This window comes from Tasmannia lanceolata, unplaced genomic scaffold, assembly GCF_043159265.1.
Source record: "Tasmannia lanceolata isolate RefF3 unplaced genomic scaffold, GAP_Taslan_0.1 ptg000020l, whole genome shotgun sequence".
Taxonomy (NCBI): domain Eukaryota; kingdom Viridiplantae; phylum Streptophyta; class Magnoliopsida; order Canellales; family Winteraceae; genus Tasmannia; species Tasmannia lanceolata.
This window is the reverse complement of record NW_027518697.1, coordinates 32,482,137-32,501,728: the sequence shown is the minus strand read 5'-3', so window position 1 is coordinate 32,501,728 and position 19,592 is coordinate 32,482,137.

Here is a 19,592-nt window from a genome sequence, read left to right as displayed (position 1 = left end):
CTCTCTCTCTCTATATATATATATATATATATATATATATATATATAATATATTAAAAAATTTGGTTGTCACCATCAATTATATTACATCAATTTCACTTAGAGAGGTGGGTCCACATTAGACGCCACTCTCTCTCCCACCCTTAGTTTTCTTTCCTTTTTTCATTTTTTTTCTAATGGATCCGGGTGTTGTGTGTGTGTGTGTGAGATTTGCTAGGCAATGTAAGGGAAAGCCATTTCGCAGCTCATTTTTTAGCCTTTTGTCATATTCGTTTAATTCATCTGAGGTGGGTATTCTCTCCTGCAAAAGTGAGCCGCAAAATGGTAAAGTGAGCCACGAAATGCTATTCCGCAAGACTGCCTAGCAAATCCCTATATATACATATAAATATAAACCCAAATGTCTTCCTTGGACCACCGCCTCTACTGTATTTATGATTTACTGTTTTACAGTACAAGGAGCGGGCGGGTGAACAAAATTATATATATTATATAGGCCACTGATTGGTGCTGCCATGGTTTGATAATTGCACTAACTCAACTTGTCTTTCATTATTAAACTAGCTATCAAAAGGTATTAGAATTTCAAAAAAGCTCCCAGAAGGCAATTAAGAAAGAAAAGAGTAGATGAAGTTGTGCAATCAACAAAACATGGAAATGCCAACATCCGTAGCCTACAGATGTTGGCACTACCATGTTTCCAGAATTGCACTCATTGATTTCGTCTTTTATTATTTAAACAACCGTCAAAGGTTATTGCAGTTCCTATAAAGTTCTCCAAAGCCAATTAATGAAAACAATACAAGCCTTGCACAATTATTAGAACATGATGGTAGTGTCAATATCAGCAAACTATGCATAAATGTATTTATATGTATATATATAAGTAAATTAAAATCAACAGGAGAAACTACTAATTCAAATAATGAGGGAGCTCGGTAAAGAAATTGAAAGTCACCTCTCTTTTTTTCAAAGGATGATACATATGTGATGATCCGACAACAGAAAATTGGTTAATATGCCAAACCCCACCTACAATAAATGGAATCCATTATAATTATATGCTACAACAAAATGCAACGTGCGAAGGATATAAAGCAGTTTCTGTTTTTACATCAGAAAGACATTAGCAGTGGTTGTATAATTCTACATAATGGAAGAGGAACATGTGAAAATAATAAAATGTTATAAAAGATACCTTGTGAGATAAAGACTAGTCCAAAAAAAGCTCTTGGGAAAAGTCCCCTCCCCATCCCTTGGATATCGGGAAGTCATCATAACTAGATGTTAAAAAAAGGCTACATGGGAAGGATATTAAGCCGCTTCTATTTTTCAATCAGAAGGGCATTGCAGGCCGTGGTTGATATGTAAATAACCATATAGATGGCATGATTATAATCAAGGTTTAAAATTTCGGTTTCGGTAACCGGTTCGGACCCCACCAAAAACCGAAATTTCAGTCCGAAATTTGGTAATTTGGTTCCAAATTCCGGACCCAAATTTCGAAATTTCGGACTAAAATTCCGAAATTTTGTAACACTTTTTTTTTTTAATAAATAATGTCATTAAACCGAAATTTCGGACCGAAATTACCGAAATTTAAAGGTCGAAAAAAGGAATTTAGGAAAATACCGGTTTCGGTCCCCACCGGTAACCAAAATTTCGGATTTCGGTCGAAATTTTAAACCATGATTATAATGCAAATTAAGGTGGACCGTCAACTATAGTTTTGATGACACCTAAGCAAATTTAGCTAACCTATCACCTATCAGTTCAAGATGATACAGACAATGAGATGAAGAAGTATAAAAAACCAATTATTCGCCCCTTTTTACTTGGGACAACCCTCTCTAGTGTAAAAGAGTGGATTACTCCGAATTACACTAAAGAACTAATGCAATTTTCACATTTTTAATAAAGGAAGCGGAAAATATTAAAAGATGGTCCAAAAGAAGATCTTGGGAAAAGTCTCTCTCCCACTCTCTAGATATCTGGAAAAGCTTTGAACCTAAACACAATCATAAACAACGCAACTGAAAATGCTCAGCAAACATCTAACAATCATAAAACCACTATAGAGTATTCTCACTCATATTTAACATTGAAAGATGCACATGTAATATGCAAATATAGATACATACATATAAATATGCATAGATACATATAAATACACAATATAGTCAGAAATACAGACAATTCTAACGTAAATATTGAAGTTAAAGGTGTAATTGTAATAGAAACAAATAAATGTAAGATAATAGAATAATATTCTCTTGTAATAGATAGACATAATAGTACTCTCTTTAATATTTTTATATTTAACAATGTTAGATGTACTTGAAATATGCATATATAGTCAGAAAACACATCATGCATATATAAATAGCGAAATGATATCAATAAAAATACATGTAAACATTATGTTCCTCCTCCCATATACGACATTGTAGTTGCTGACTCTAAAAGAGTCCCATATACTCGAATGTAATTCTTTTCGCTTATCAATACATAGGTCGGGATCCGCCTAACCCCAGCTTAACCACACAAAAAAAATGTAAGATACACAGAACAAAACTCTCTTGTAATAAATACACAAAACAATACACCATTTCATATTTAGCAATGTGTAAGAAGAACATGTGATATGCATATATAGATACACACATATAAATGCTGTCGAGAGAGTTGGAGAAAGAATGAATGAGTTAGGGAGATCTCCCCCTTACTCATATAATTATATTAAACCCAAAAATGTACAAGGTCCGTTATGCCCTTAGGCTTATTACATATTCCAACACTCCCCCTCAAGCTGGAATGTAGATATCATATATTCCCAGTTTGTTACATATATCATTCAATTTGGCCCTGTTCAAGGACTTTGTAAACTTATTTGCTAACTGGTCCACTAACCGAGTAAACACAGTGCAAATCTCTCCCTTCTAAATTCTCTGACGAATAAAATAACAATCCATTTCAATGTGCTTGGCGCGCTCATGGAAGACTGGATTGGTAGCAATGTATATTGCAGCTTTATTATCACAGTACAACTGCGATGGAGAGGATGAGTCAAAACCTATCTCAGATAAAAGTGAGCGCAGCCAAATGAGCTCGGTGCTTGTCTGTGCCATTGCTATGTATTCTGCGTTTGCGCTGGACTTAGTTATAACATCTTGCTTCTTGCTTCTCCTTGATATTAGATTACCTCCTACAAATGTACAGTACCCTGTGGTGGATCGCCTATCTGCTGGGGATCCAGCCCAATCTGCATCAGAGAAGCCTTCAATTTTCATATGGCTATGTCTTTTGAACAACAATCCCTATCCTGGAGCTCCCTTCAAGTATTTAAGAATTTGGACTACCGCAGCCCAGTGAGAGGTACGTGAAGAGCTCATATACTGACTGACCACTCCCACGGCATATGAAATATCTGGCTGTGTGACTGTGAGATATATTAGTTTACAGACTAGCCTTCGGTATCTGTCAGGATCTAACAAATCACCTTCCTCTGGAACCAGCTTCACATTAGGATCCATGGGTGTTGACGCCGGTTTGACCCAAAGATTACCTGTCTCTTCTAACAAATCCAAAACATATTTTCTCTGCGATAAAGACAAGCCTCTGGAAGAACGAGCTACCTCTATCCCCAGAAAGTACCTGAGATGACCCAAATCCTTGGTGGAGAATTCCTTTTGCAGGAGAACTTTTAATTTCTGTATGCCTCGTGAATCACTACCTATGATGATGATGTCATCAATGTATATTATCAACAGAATGCACCCAGCTGAAGAGTGATGACTGAAGACGGAATGATCCACTCCACATTGTTTCATTCCAAAGCGCATGACTGCCTCACTAAACCTTCCAAACCATGCTCGTGGAGATTGTTTGAGGCCATAAAGTGACTTGCGCAGGCGACACACGTAGGAGGACATCTCCCCATGAGCAACATACCCAAGTAGTTGCTCCATATACACCTCCACAGTGAGGTCGCCATGAAGAAATGTATTTTTCACGTCCAATTGATGTAGAGGCCAACCATGATTCACGGCGAGAGACAGAAGGACACTGACAGATGGGATCTTTGCAACTGGGCTGAAAGTCTCAATGTAATTTACGCCAAAAGTCTGAGTGTATCCTTTTGCGACCAACCGTGCCTTTAATCGTTCGACAGTACCATCAGGTAGATTTTTAATGGAGAACACCCATCTACATCCAACAGGACGAGCACCAGAGGGTAGTGGTACAAGATCCCATGTCTCATTACTATGAAGAGCTTCCCTTTCCAGATTCATGGCATCACGCCAACCAGGATGTTCAAGTACATCAACTACAGACTGTGGTAAGGACATAGATGACAAAGAAGAGATAAAACTCTGGAAGGCATGTGTTAATTTATAATACGAAACAAAATTTGATATTGGATGAGCAGTAGAGTGGGAGCGCATACGAGAAGCAATAGGAGAGTCGAAAATCACACCTAAGGATGGGATAGATGATACCTGGGAGCTAGAGACTGGGATCACTGTCTGAGAAGAAGACAGTTCGGTTGGAAGTGGCATGGATCTAGAATTCTGCTTGCGGTGCTGATACTGCTTTGTAGTTTTAGGAGGAAGTGGATCTTCCGACGGAACAATAGGATGAGTATCCATAATAGGAGACGAAGGTGGAGCAGGTTGAAATGAGGCAAACTCAGGCAGTACCGGCAGTGGAAGAGAGACCACGGAATCAAGAAGAGAGTTGCGCGGTTCTACGCCCTGATGAAAGAATGGTTCATACTCAAAAAAAGTAACATCAGCGAAAACAAAGCAGCGTCGCATGCGGGGGCTGTAGCAGTGATACTCTTTCTGCGTACGTGTTAACAGGTCTTTAGGTCTTTATTGTAATGCCCAAGGGCATACTTGTCTTTGTACTTCACTCTTTATTATTTATATTACATGAGTGAGGGGGAGAACCCTAACTCAATATTTTCTCTCACCCTTTACTTTCTCTCTTTTCTCTACCTCTCTCAACATGGTATCAAAGCTCTAGGGCATGGATGCCTAGGGCCATTTTTTTTTTCTTTTCTTTTCTTTTCTTCTCTTTCCTTCTTTATTCCCTAACCCTAACCTTAACCTCCACCACCATCTTCTCCATCCCTAACCCTAACCATAACCCCTCCATTCTTTGCTACATGTACTGCTACAGTATCTGCTACAGTACCTGCTACAGTAAATCGCTACAATACCGCTACAGTACCCGCTCCAGTACTGCTACAGTACATCGCTACCGTTCCTGCTACAGTGCCCTCTTTTCCCACTTTTCCTTGCCCTAATCTGATCCATCATAATCTCTTCTTCCTCTTTTGGGTCATAGATATGCCCTAGATTTTCTTGTTCGGCTTGATCCCTATCTTCATGGTGTTGTTCTGGATTTGTACTTACATCATTGCGATGTTTGTGGCTCGGAGTTGTCTCGACTTTGTCTTTATGTCGTGAGGCTGTCTCATGCCTCCCTTATGCATATGTTGTCCTCACGAAGCCGCGGTCTATTAGCTTGCTTATAGTCTTCATCCTTGTCTCTACTTGCTCGTTGTTGGTCCTCTTCAGTCTTCTTCCCGGTCTCTTATGGAGAATACCCCTCGTATTGAGGACCCTAATATTCGTACTCCGGCTATTGCTACTAGTTCCCAGCCGCGTCAGGCTGCGTCGTCATCTTTGTCTTCGGTGGATGCGTCATTCCCACCGATTACCACTTCCCGTCTTGATGGATCCAACTATTTGACTTGGAAGATTGCTGTGGAGACATATCTGAAGGCCTGACGAAAGATTTATATTATTCATCGTGATCCCCCTCCTGAGACTGACCCTGCCTTTGATGATTGGGATGTAGATGATGCCCTTGTTCGTACACTTCTTTGGCAGAGTATGACCCCTGCCATTGCTAGCACCATGATGGATCTCCCTACTGCCAAAAAGGTATGGGAGCACACTGCGGCATTATATTCTGGTGAGGGGAATGTCGCTCGTCTCTGCGATACTTACTCTCGCTGGATGGGTCACAGGCGCAGTGATTCTACAGTCCATGATTACTACAGACAGTTTGTCTCCTATTGCCAGCAGCTGGATGCTCGTATGCCTCTCACCACTGATCTTACCACGGCCGCCAGACAGCGGGATCAACTCCGTGTTATTCATTTTCTTGAGGGTCTTAGACCAGAGTTCACTCATCTTCGACAGCACATCCTTGGGTCCGGTACTGTACCCACTCTTCATGAGGTATTTTTACGAGCTCAGCAGTGTGCACTTGGCATTACTGTTCCAACTCCTGTGGATGTCTCGACTACTGCTGCTTATGGAGCCGCTGACCGCCCTTCCCGAAGAGGAGGCACTTTTGGTCGCGACCGTGGTTGTGATACTAGTCGAGGCGGACGTGGCGGCGGCCGAGAGGGTGGCCGTGGAGGTCGAGCTCGGCCCTATTGTACTCATTGTAGGCGTGAGGGTCACTATCACGAAACATGCTTTGATCTCCATCCTGAGCTGCGTCACACTCCAGATCCTCGTCAGGGCCGTATTGCACATCTTGCCCTTCCAGATTCGCCTGCTCCTATTGACAGCCCCTCACAGACACCACTGGCTACTCCGACCGATCAGATGGTCGTCTCTCGTGCCGACTATGATGAGCTACAGCGTTTCAGATCTGCCAGCCGCCCTCCTACTGCTAGTCTTGTTCAGCCAAGTAGTTCTCCTGCTTCGTTCCTCTCTAGTTCTAGCTCTTGGATTATTGATTCAGGAGCATCTCATCACATGACAGGTACCCAGTCATCCTTACATGATTTTCATCATGTTGTTTTACGTTCTATTACTCTTGCTGATGGGAGTACCTCTCCTATCACTGGTGTTGGCAGTTGATCCCCTTCACCAGGCATCATGGTTTTAAATTTCGGCCGAAACGTTTCGTTTCGGCCAAAATATTTCGGTTTTGGTGGAAAACGAAACGAAATTCACCGTGAGTCGGAAAAGTACCAAACTTCGCCGAAACGTTTCGGAAATTTCGGCCGAAACGTTTCGCTTCGGTAAAATTTCGGTGCAATTTCAGAAATTTCGGTGAAACATTTCGGTGAAGTACAAAATTTCGGTGAAATTTCGGAAATTTCCGAAATTTTACAAATTTCACCGAAATTTCGGTGAAATTTTTACAAGATTTCGTCCGAAATTTCGTACGGAAACCGAGATTTAAAACCTTGCCAGGCATTACATTATCATATGTGCTATGTGTCCCCAAGTCACCTTTCAGTTTCCTTTCTATTAGTCAATTACCAAAGCATCTTCATTGTTCTATCTCATTTTTCCCTTCTTATTGTCTTTTTCAGGATCTCTCGACTGGGAGGACGATTGGCTCGGGCCGTAAGGTGGATGGCCTTTATCGTCTCGACTGCACTCCGTCCCATCCGATTCTACATGGCTCCGTCGATGCATACCAGTGGCACTGCCGTCTAGGTCACTCGTCTATGGAGCGTTTCCGCAGGATTCCCTTCGTTTCTTCTTTATCTGTTAGGTCTTTTCAGTGTGAGGCCTGTGACCTTGGGAAGCATCATCGTGTGCCATTTCCCCCTAGGACTGTTAGTCGGGCTTCACACCCTTTTGCTCTTGTTCATTCTGATGTATGGGGTCCTGCGAGGACTATCTCTTTATTTGGATTTCTCTATTTTGTGGTCTTTATTGATGACTATTCACGTATGACGTGGACTTATTTAATAAAAGATCTTTCTGAAGTTGTTTATGTGTTTCTTGATTTCTATACTGAAGTTAGTAATCAATTCTCATGTATTATCCAATGTCTTCGCATTGACAATGCAAAGGAATATTTCTCTTACTCAAATGATTTTCAGGAATTCCTCTCTTCGCGAGGCATTCTTCATCAGTCCTCATGTGCTCATACCTCTCAGCAGAATGGAGTGGCTAAGAGGAAGCTTCGCTCCTTGTTAGATGGGGCCCGGACACTACTCTTCAGATGCGGGTCCCTAAGACTTATTGGGCTGATGCTGTACTCACAGCATGCTACCTGGCGAATAGGCTTCCCTCTTCGTTCCTTGGTGGCACCTCTCCGTTCTCGATTCTCCGTCCTACCTCTTACCATTTCTCTCTTACACCTCGAGTTTTTGGTTGTCTCTGTTTTGTCCACGTTCTTGGGTCAGGATTAGATAAGTTGGATTCTCGGGCCGAACGTTGTATCTTTTTAGGTTACTCTCGGACCCAAAAGGGTTATCGTTGCTACAGTCCTCGCCTGCGACGATCCTTTGTCTCGGCGGATGTTACATTCTTTGAGACTTAGTCATTTTTTAGTCCGTCCATCTCGTTGGATCCCTCCCCCTCTACACTTCAGGAGGATTCCTCGCATACTCATGTTCTTCCTCTTCCGGTTCTTCCCGATCTCACCCTGTTTCTACACCTCTGGTGTCGAGTTCCTCCCCTACAGTTGATTCTATTGTTATGCCGACGTCAGCGCCTTGTGCAGCCCCTCTACCTCCACCATTGAAGCAATATCAGCGTCGGGTCAAATCTGCTGCTCATTCAACCCCGCCCGAGCCATCATTATCTCAGCCGGAGATCCCCACTTCTAAGGTATATTCTGACTCTCCTATTGCCTCTCGCACTCGGTCTCGCAGTACTGATCATTTCATTTCCTCTTTTGTGTCTTATTTCTCACCCCTATATTTCGCAGTTTTGTTTCATTTTTGTCCTCTATTTCTCTACCTAAGACTCTACAGGAGGCACTTGATCATCAAGGCTGGCGGGTGGCTATGGATCTTGAGATGCAGGCCCTTCAGGCCAATCAGACATGGGATTTGGTCCCTCTACCATATGGTGCTCGCCCCGCTGGTTGTCGCTGTGTTTATACAGTCAAGCACCTTCCTGATGGCACAGTTGAGCGCCTTAAGGCTCGACTTGTTGCCAAAGGATACACGCAGACATATGGGATTGATTATGGCAAGACTTTTTCACCAGTTGCGAAAATTCCTTCTGTCCGTATCCTGCTATCCCTTGCTGTGAATCATGGCTGACACCTTCATCAGTTGGATGTAAAGAATGCCTTTCTTCATGGTGATTTGGAGGAAGAGGTCTATACGGAGCAACCTCCTGGATATGTTGCTCAGCGGGAGAGATCTTCTCTTGATTGCCGTTTGAGGAAATCCATTTATGGTCTCAAACAATCTTCGAGAGCCTGGTTTGGGAAGTTCAGTGAATAAGTAGTGCTACACTTATTCGCTTTGACATGAAGCAGTGCGCAGTTGATCACTCCGTCTTCAGTTTTCAGTCTCAGGCTGGTTGTGTTCTGTTGATAGTATATGTCGATGATATCATTATCACTGGTAGCGATACAGGTGGCATTCAGAGGCTCAAATCGTTCCTTCAAACAGAGTTCTCTACTAAGGATTTGGGTCGTCTTCGGTATTTCCTGAGCATTGAGGTTAACTATTCGACTAGGGGTATCTACCTCTCACAGAGGAAGTATGTTCTAGATCTTCTTGATGAGACAGGTTGTTTGGGAGTCAAGCCTGCCTCAACTCCTATGGACCAGAATATGAAATTACTCCCTGAGGAGGGAGTCCTGTTAGAAGATCCAGGGCGACACAGACGCTTAGTTGGTAAGCTCATTTATCTTACCGTTACACGTCCAGATATTACCTTTGCAGTTAGCGCTGTTAGCCAGCATATGAGCTCACCTCGCACTTCACACTGGGCTGTTGTACTCCAGATATTGAGATATCTGAAGAGTTCGCCAAGTAAAGGGTTGTTATTTCAGAGGCATGGGCACCAGAGAATTGAAAGATACACTGATGCAGACTGGGCAGGATCTCCGGCTGATAGGCGGTCTACTATAGGATATTGCACCTTTATTGGAGGTAATCTTGTTTCATGGAGAAGTAAGAAACAAGATGTCATGTCTAAATCCAGTGCCGAGAGGCAGAATATAGAGATTTGTCTCATACGAGTGGCGAACTCATGTGGCTACGTTCCTTACTTTCAGAGATTGGTTTTTCCTCCTTCTTCTCCAGCTCAGTTATACTGTGACAACCAGTCTTCCATGAGAGGACCAAATATATTGAAGTGGATTGTCATTTCATTAGAGATTTGATTCAGCGAGGCTACATATCTCCTGTGTTTACCAGATCTACAGATCAATTAGCAGACATGTTCACAAAGCCTCTAAGTAGAGCTAAGTTAGTTGATAATTGTAACAAGCTAGGAATGTTAGATATCTACATTCCAGCTTGAGGGGGAGTGTTAACAGGTCTTTAGGTCTTTATTGTAATGCCCAAGGGCATACTTGTCTTTGTACTTCACTCTTTATTATTTATATTACATGAGTGAGGGGGAGAACCCTAACTCAATCTTTTCTCTCACCCTTTACTTCCTCTCTTTTCTCTACCTCTCTCAACAGTATGTAAGTACCCCAGAAAGACATCTTTCTGATCGAGGATCAAGCTTATCGCTGCCTGGACCTAACTGATGAACAAAACAGACGCGTCCAAAAATTAGAGGCGTTAGAGCGAATGGATCCCGACCAGGATTTAAGATGGCAAAGGAGGATACACCAACTAGAACTGATGAAGGTAGACAAATGGCTAAAAAGCAGGCAGTGAGAATGGCATCACTCCAGTACAACTTAGGAACACCCATCTGAAAGAGGAGAATACACGCGACTTCAAGTAATGAAGTTTTCATTCTGCGACACCGCTCTGTTGGGAGGTGTACGCACATGAGGACTGGTGGAGAATCCCATGATGGGAAAGATAGTCCTGAAGACCATGTGTGCTAGAAAAATATTCCCTGGCATTATCGGTAGGAAGGCATTTAACATTGCAATTATATTGATTCTTAACTTCAAAATGAAATGTGCGAAAAACAAAGAACACATCAAATCTATTTTTAAGTAAATACACCTAAGTCATACTACAGAAGTCATCAATAAACACAATAAAATACTTAAATCCAGTAGAAGAAGCGACCATAGAGGGTCCCTATACATCAAAATGAATTAACTCGAAAGGACTAGACACCCTACTAATGACCCGGGATGAAAATGACACGTGATGGTGTTTCCCGAGTTTACATGATTCGCACTGAAAAGAGGAAAACGGGGCTGGGACTAGATGGGTCTGCTGAAGCCGCTGAAGTGAAGGATGTCCGAGGCGACAGTGCCATTGAAAGGGATCCACAGAGCTATGTAAGACAGTGCAGCCTGTAGTCAAGACGATAGAGTCCATCCACCTCATGACCCGTTCCAATCGTCTTCCCAGTCGAGAGATCCTGAAACAAACAATAATATGAGTAAAATGAGACAGAGCAATGAAGTGCTTTAGTAATCTAACTAACTGAAAGTAAACTAAACGGGATCGTGGCACATATAAAACAGAGGATAAGGTAAGAGTAGGAAGAGGGGAGATAGTGCCAACACCCGTGATGGGTGTAGTGGACCCATCAATAAGGGTGATGGATTGAAAAGATGGAAATGAACGAAAAGAATGGAGGTGAGAGGAGTTACCAGTAATGTGGTTGGAGGCTCCAGAATTAATGATACAGGAACCCGAGCTAGATAGAAGAGTAGTCGGTGAGCTAAATGGCTGTGCGAAACCTGCAGTAGGAGGACGAGCACTGAGACGAAGCCGCTGAAACTCGTCATAATCTGCACGGGATAAGGTATGTGTCATCCACTGGTGCAGGAACAGATGCAGGTGGCGGAATGGGCTCAGACGGAGTCGCAGCACCCAAATGCGCTGAGCGTGACTGACGAAGCTCGGGGTGTAGAGTATAACAAATATCAATGTGATGACTGTCCCTCTGATAATGAGTGCAAAACCATCGGCCACGGTCACCACCAGTACGACCTCCGCCTCGGCCTCCACGGCCACGGCCAAAGGAGGCACCACCACGAGCGGGATGAGTAAGACCATCGGAGGCTGCTAGAGCGGAGCCATCAACAGGGATAGTGATCAAAGGATCACCAAGGGAGCACTGTTGAACCCTAGATAGACCTCCGTGAGGGAAGGGATATTCCTAGAGCCAATAATCTGCTGGCGTAGATGTGTGTACTCCGGACCCGAACTCTCAAGATACTGCACAACACGAATCTGTTCCCCTCTGACGAGCAGAAAATAGCAAGATCTGTCGTGAGGGGCATAAAGACATCAAGCTGCTGACATAAAGCCACAAACTGGCTGTAGTGAGTGGCAAGTGACAGATCACCACGGCGAAGGCGAACCCACTCCGAGTAAGTGGAGCAGATACGACTAATATTGGCAACACCAGAGTAAAGGAGAGTAAACTGATCCCAGATCTGTTTGACGTTAGGAAGAAGCATTAGAGGGCCGACAATGTGAGAAGCCATGCGAACAAGAGCACCCTCCTGCTCCCATCGATCATAGGTAAAGTCGGTCTTCGGAGGACGATCACGACGAATAATGTGGGCTTTGCCACGAGCAAGTAGGTAGGTTTCGACGGCGGCCTTCCAAGTAACATAGTTTGCCTCATCCAACTTAACAGTAGTCATCTGTGGGAATGAACCATCCACAGAGGTAGAAGACGATGAAGAGGATGCCGAAAAGTTGTCTGACGGCCAAGAGGGACCACACCGGTCGATGGATTCTCAATCACTGGATCCAGAATAACAAACGATAAAGTAAAGACCAACTCTGACAACTGTTGGGCACAGCAAACAACCAAAAGTCAACAGAAGGGGGGCAAACTAGGGAAAGCCGAGAACACTGCCATGGAGGCCATGGACTACCGGATGAAGCCGCGAAGAAGAACGACAAATATAAATGTAAAGAAAAAGATCTAGTGCATCAAGGCACTAGAATGGGGTGAAGATATTAGAAAGGGTGGGGGGTATCTGATGAATGAGATGAGGATGTGTGTGTGTGTGGGGGGGGGGGGGGGGGGGGTCGAAAATTCCAACCGGGGGGGCGGTTTCAGAAATTGTAGAGGGGGTGCTGGGGTTTCAGAAAATGCAGGGGAGGGGGGGTTGGGACGACAGGAGTTGCAGAGGAGAGGAGGGGGGCGTCGAAAGTTGCAGAGAGGAGGGGGGGCGTCGGAAATAGAAGAAGAGGGGCGAGGGAAGTCAGAACTTGCAGAGAGGGGGGGGGGGAGGGGTGGGCAAGGGGCGTACGGCAAGTGGGGAGGGGCGGGAGGTTACAGAGGGGCAGGAAGTTGCAGAGGTGTGGGGGAGGAGCGTACGGCAGGGAGGGTGAGTGGGGTTTGGGTCGGGGAGTGCAAGGGAGGGGGGCGGCAGATTGAGAAGGTTAGGGTAAGGGTAAGGGTTAGGGTTAGGGTTAGATTAGAAAAAAAAACGAAGAAGAAGAAGAAAAAAAAAGAAAATGAAAGGAAAGCATTAGGGCATGGAGAGGGGCGTACGGCAGGGAGGGAGAGTGGGGTTTGGGTCGGGGAGTGCAAGGGAGGGGGGCGGCAGATGGAGAAGGTTAGGGTTAGGGTTAGATTATAAAAAAAAAGGAAGAAGAAGAAGAAAAAAAAAAGAAAAAGAAAGGAAAGCATTAGGGCATGGAGAGGAGCGGCGATCGCACGAAGACGAAGAAGACAGGTCTTCAATGGAGATCCCTAGGGCACGCGAACCCTAGGGCTCTGATACCATGGTGAGAAAGAGTTGGAGAAAGAATGAATGAGTTAGGGAGATCTCCCCCTTACTCATATATTTATATTAAACCCAAAAATGTACAAAGTCTGTTATGCCCTTACATATTCAAACAAATGCATAGATACAAATAAAGTTAGATGGTGTACGTGTAATAGATACAAATCAATGTAAGATAAGAAGAAACGTGTTGTTATAATATAAAAACGAAACAGTACTCCCAATCATTGTGTACTTGTAATAAACAAGCAGAAAAATACTCTCCTTGATATTTCAGAAAGACGTACTTGTCATATATCTTTTCACATCAGAAATGATTACCCCATCTCAGTGAAAACAATTATATCAATATACTTGAAAAATATTTAACATAGAGGGGCTGTTTGGATACTTGGATCTTAGAATCCAGGTTTTAGTTCGAAAGCAGTGTTAAATTCTGGATTTTATTTTTATAATCCACTATAAGGGACCTTATGTACGAAACCCAGGTTTTAGAAATCTCACCCTCATCCTGTGATTTTTAAAACCAACACGGGACGATCTCCTACTCTCTCGCTCGACGGAAAGAAGGGTGAGAAATCAGAAAACGACGGACGGTCTCCTTCTCTCTCATCTCCCATCCGGTATTTTGAAGAAATCCAAAATTCTAAAATCCACGTATCCAAACCGCCCCTATGTCAAATATTTAGATCTCTTCTATCACAACTAACATGGAACAGTCAGACATTGGCGGATAAAGCAATGTCATTTATAAGGAATGAAAGATATAGGTCCCCGTTTTCACGACTACTATTATCATTCCTTCTAGGACATGTTTAACAGTAGCAAAGAAATGCAATACATAGAGAGATAAATGTTGATATGTAAATAAATGTATAGATGGCATGATTATAAAGCAAATTGAGACGGACTATTATCAAATATAGTTTTAATGAAAACTAAACAGATTTAACTCACAAATTAGTAAAAGACCATACAGACAATGATAGGAAAGTATTTAAAACAAATTTATCAACGGGAAGTGATATATTCACCCTTTTTTACATGGGACAACACCCTCTACTATACACTAGAGGGTTTGTCCCAAGTAATAAAGGGGTGAATATACCATTCCCCTTTACCAAAATAGAAAGGGAACAAGTAAATGAGATGGGTTCAGTCCAAATTACACTAAAAAACTAATACAATTTCCCGATTTTTCAAATATGGATGCGAAAACATATGAAAAGACCCACCACTTAAGAAGACGATAGTCCAAAAAAATCACTTCAGAAAAGGCCCCTCCCACTCCCCTGGATATCTGGAAGAAGCTTTGCATGTAAAAACAACCATAAACAACCATTCAACTTAAACATGCTCAGCAAACATCTAATGTTTTCCAATTACACAACTACGGTCGAAACTCTGAAATACTTCAAAGTTCCGATAATATTTATGTTTTGATTTTCTCCTAATGAAGATAAAAATAAGTTAGGGAGATCAAGGAAAAGCATGAAACTGTGAAATACTTCAAAGTTCCGATGAGATTTATGTTTCCATGTTCTCCTAATGAAGATAAAAATAATGTTAGGGAGATCAAGGAAAAGCACTCCAAAGTACTCTCTTCACTCCAGAGTACTCTCTTATATTTAATAACGTAAGATGTATTTGTAAATTATAAAAATACAGTAAAAAAAAATACAATGCTCCTGTAAATATTGAAAGTTAAATATAAGATACACCTAACAGAACTCTCTTTCATATTTAACAATACTCAACTCAACTCAACTAAGCCTGTCCGAAACTAGTTGGAGTCGGCTAATGAATCCTTCAGAAAATTTTCATGAAGATGGTGAAAGAATCTACGCGGCTCAAACTGACCAACTCTAATCCTGACACTAGTTGGATTCGTCTATATGGATCATTTTCTTTCATATTCTCCTATCCAATGTCATGTACCCTGTCATATTTAACAATGTAAGATGTAATTGTAATATGATATATAGATACATGCATGCATGGATAGCTATATATTGGATAGATACAAATAAACACACAGACAGAGTTAGAAACGCAGACAATGCTAATGCAAATATTGAATCACACAATAGTACTATCTGTACTAGATACGCATAATATTCACGTTCATATTTAAGTACGTTGGATGTACGTATAATATGCATACGTACAAACATACATATCGTTATCTTTTCTTATACATACATACTTACGAATGAATGATGCAAATAAATACACAGATACATCATAAAGGACAGACAATTGTAAATATTGAAGTTAAATGGTGTACTTGCATCATGGTTTCAAATTTTCGGTTTCTTAAAGCATTTCGGTCCTGAACGAAACCGAAATTTCGGCCAAAAGCCAATACACCAATCAAAATAATATTATATTTAATACGAAATTTTAGTAATTTCGGTCGAAATTCAAATAATTAAATAAATTGAGATTTTTGGGTTGAAATTTCGAAATTACCATAAACTCCTTTAACATAAAATCGAGATTATATCCATATGCAAGGGTAAAATCGGGAATTTCTATAAACTGTCTAACTTTATTTTCCACCACGCATAACCTGAATCTCTCTACTCCTCTTCCACGTATCCGAAGACTTAGACAGCTGGTGTTGCCCCCTCCTCTCTTCTCTCTCCTTGCTACTTGCGAGAACTGCAAAAACCGTTAAATTGAATATCATCACCTGTAAGCAAGATCATTCTCTGAATTGATGGTCTTTTGCTTTTGCAAAAATGAAATTTCGGTTGAAATTTAGAATTTCGACCGAAATTTCGAAATTTCAACCGAAATAAAGTGTCATTTCGGGTATTCCTAACTTCAGTAATTTCAGATTTCGGTCGAAATTTAAAACCATGCTTGTAATACATACACATAAATGTTAACTCAACTCAACTCAACTAAGCCGTTGTCCCAAACTAAATGGGGTCGGCTAATGAATCCTTTAGAAAATTTTCATGAAGAAGGTGAAAGAATCGACCCGGCTCAAAGTGACTAAGTCTAATCCTGACACTATTTGGGTTCGTCTACATGGATCATTTTCTTCCATTCTCTCCTATATACACATAAATGTTAGATACACAAAACATTACTCTGATATCATAGATACAATGAAAAATACTGCTTTTCATGGTGTATTTGTGATAGATACATAGAACAGTACTCTTTCATATTTAATAATGTAAGATTATAAGTAATATGTACATATATATACATGCATATATACAAATAAATATAGAGATACAGTCAGAAACCCACATAATACTATAGTAAAAATTAAATTTAAATAATCTCTTCCGTATTTAACAATGTAGAAAGGAAAGGACTTGTAATATGCATATCTAGATAATTTGATTAATCTCTTCCGTATTTAACAACGTAGAAAGGTAATAAATAGCTATTTTGATTAGACAGAGTGAATGATATTTCAACTAATAGGACGGAGTTCACACCTGATCATAACACCTCTACCCTTGTGTGCAGAGTCGCGACAGGTCGACATAGTGCCTATTCCTAAAACCGATCATCACATGAAAATAGCTTCTTACTCGCCACATCCTCCTGTTCAAATCCGTACAAATAGTAGTATAGTACAAAAACAAGATTGAGAAAGACGGAACGAGTACAAAACAAGCAAATCATAAAAAGATTAAAAAAATATTCATAATTTAATCTTTCATCATAGGAGTGGCTATTCCTAAAACCGATCATCAACTTATTAGGCTGCGCAAATCTTCAAAACAAACTTGAGATGCCTACTTAAAATCCGTTGTATTGATTTATAACCTATAAAAGGCATATATCCACAATACCTCAGCAAAATCACCTTCATCCAATCACAGAAAAGAGGCAAAATGAAAATTAGCAAGCTATTCAACTACACACGAGTAGTAAAATCAAAGCTAAATTCGATTTAGATATCCAACTTTGTATCTTCATCTTGTGAAGAATAGGAGAAATCCAATTTTTTGTTCAATTCCTCATCACCTCGGTCTTTTACAATATCCACCTGAAATTGCTCAAGATAAATGAAAGTGAGAATGGGAATAAAACTGTCAAACAGAAGAATAATTTTGTAAATCTAGACATCAATTCATGAAGAATCTTAGCTGAATTGAGAAAATAAACAAACATGTATTTGGATTAGACTAAGAAAAAAATATTTCAACAAATAGGACAGAGCTCACACAAGTGATCTTAACACCTCCACGGAACTGGACAGAGCTCACATAGGTTCTGATTTTAACACCTCCCCCCTTGTGTGGAAAGTCGAGACATGACTACGTACTCCCTATTGAACAAAATGATCAGTTGTGCATATCTTCAAAACAAGCTTGAAATGTCTAATTAAAATCCACTGTATTGATATAACATGTAGAATGGTAAAGAGTTAGAGGGTAACGATCAAAACAACACTGCAGACTTCAAATTGAGGATGAGTAATACTGTATGTCTTAGTTAAAATCAATACAATTTGTTTTTTGATGCTTTTATATGTTGTTTGCCATTGGAATTCAATTTCTCTTTATGAGCAATTATGGCCAAAATTCTGTACTGGATTTCAAATGGGGGATAAGTAATACGGTTTATATTCTTTTACTTTCCAGGTTTCACATGCGAACTTCCTTAAATTTTGAGACTTAAGCTTCTTCACCCTCATCCTCTTTACAGGTAAATGTGTCCTTTTTCTCCATTACCATTGTATTTTGGTTTAATTAAAGCCTATTTCTTTATAAAATTCGAGTAATTAGTCTTTTCCTTTGAACTGTTTTTGATGTGTAATATTTAAATACCCTGTTATATTAGATTTACTTGCACGTCAAACTGCAAAAGAAAAAAAAAAGACATGCTTTGTGCCGATTTATTTGATTCTTTTCAAAATTTGTTTTTTTAATTTCATTCTTTAAATGTTTTCCTTTTTTTGTGCATTAAAATTCTCTTCGGGTAAGTAAAGCTTCTTTCATTTCAAAATGTGACCAATCAGTCTATGACAGAATTGTTTTTCTTTCATAATGCTTTACATTTAATTACAACTTCTTTCTAGATTCATAGGCTGTTTTCTACAAATTTCCAACTCCAGTTCGTACCCTTCCATATTGCATAATATCGTTTTTTTCTTCACAAGAGTGCTGCTTACTTTTGCTTTCAGTTTGAATGCCATTGTAGTTAATTTAATTTTAAAAGTGGTAGTGATCGAGCTCTTACAAGTGTGCCATTTCTGAGATCATTCTTAGGTTTTGGAGTGTTAATTTCCTATGTTTTGATTTGGTTGGATGTGGGTTTTGTTCAGCTTTTATTTTGCGTTTATGGGATTTAAAGAAAATTAGGAAACTGAATTTATTAATTTCAGTTTAGGACCTTTTTGAGGGAGCAAACAAATTTGTTTCCATTTCCTTTTGGCTCAAAATTAATCGGAAGGTTTAAATTTATTGTTTTGGGAATAAAAACCACGGAAATGATCCACATCATTTGTTAGCCTAATTGTTATTATGTCACTTGAAATGTGTTCGATTTGAGGAGCTAAAAAATTAATTTTTATAAAATTTAAAACCGTAGCAATTTCTTATGTGAAATCTTATAAAAAGTTTAGAAATATGAAGAATAAAAAATTGTTGCGGATGACAGTTACAACTGGGTAAAAAAGGTTTTGGCCAACAATGATAAACGGAAGGTACTTTCTTGAAATGATAGTTGGACTCAACAAACTGCCTTGGCTAAGCCCTCTCTATGAACTCAGGTTTTACCTTAAAATGCCACTTTAAATCTTGAAACTGCTACAATTATCACAGTAGACTACATGTCATAGATATGAATATATGTACACTGACAAAATGAAACAGTCATACAAGTACTCTTTGCTTCAGACCTTGATCACAAATTCAGGACATATAGTAGTTCTTTTCCCCCTTTGACGATTGAATACATATTTATGACTATTTTAGGTTTGTGAATGTA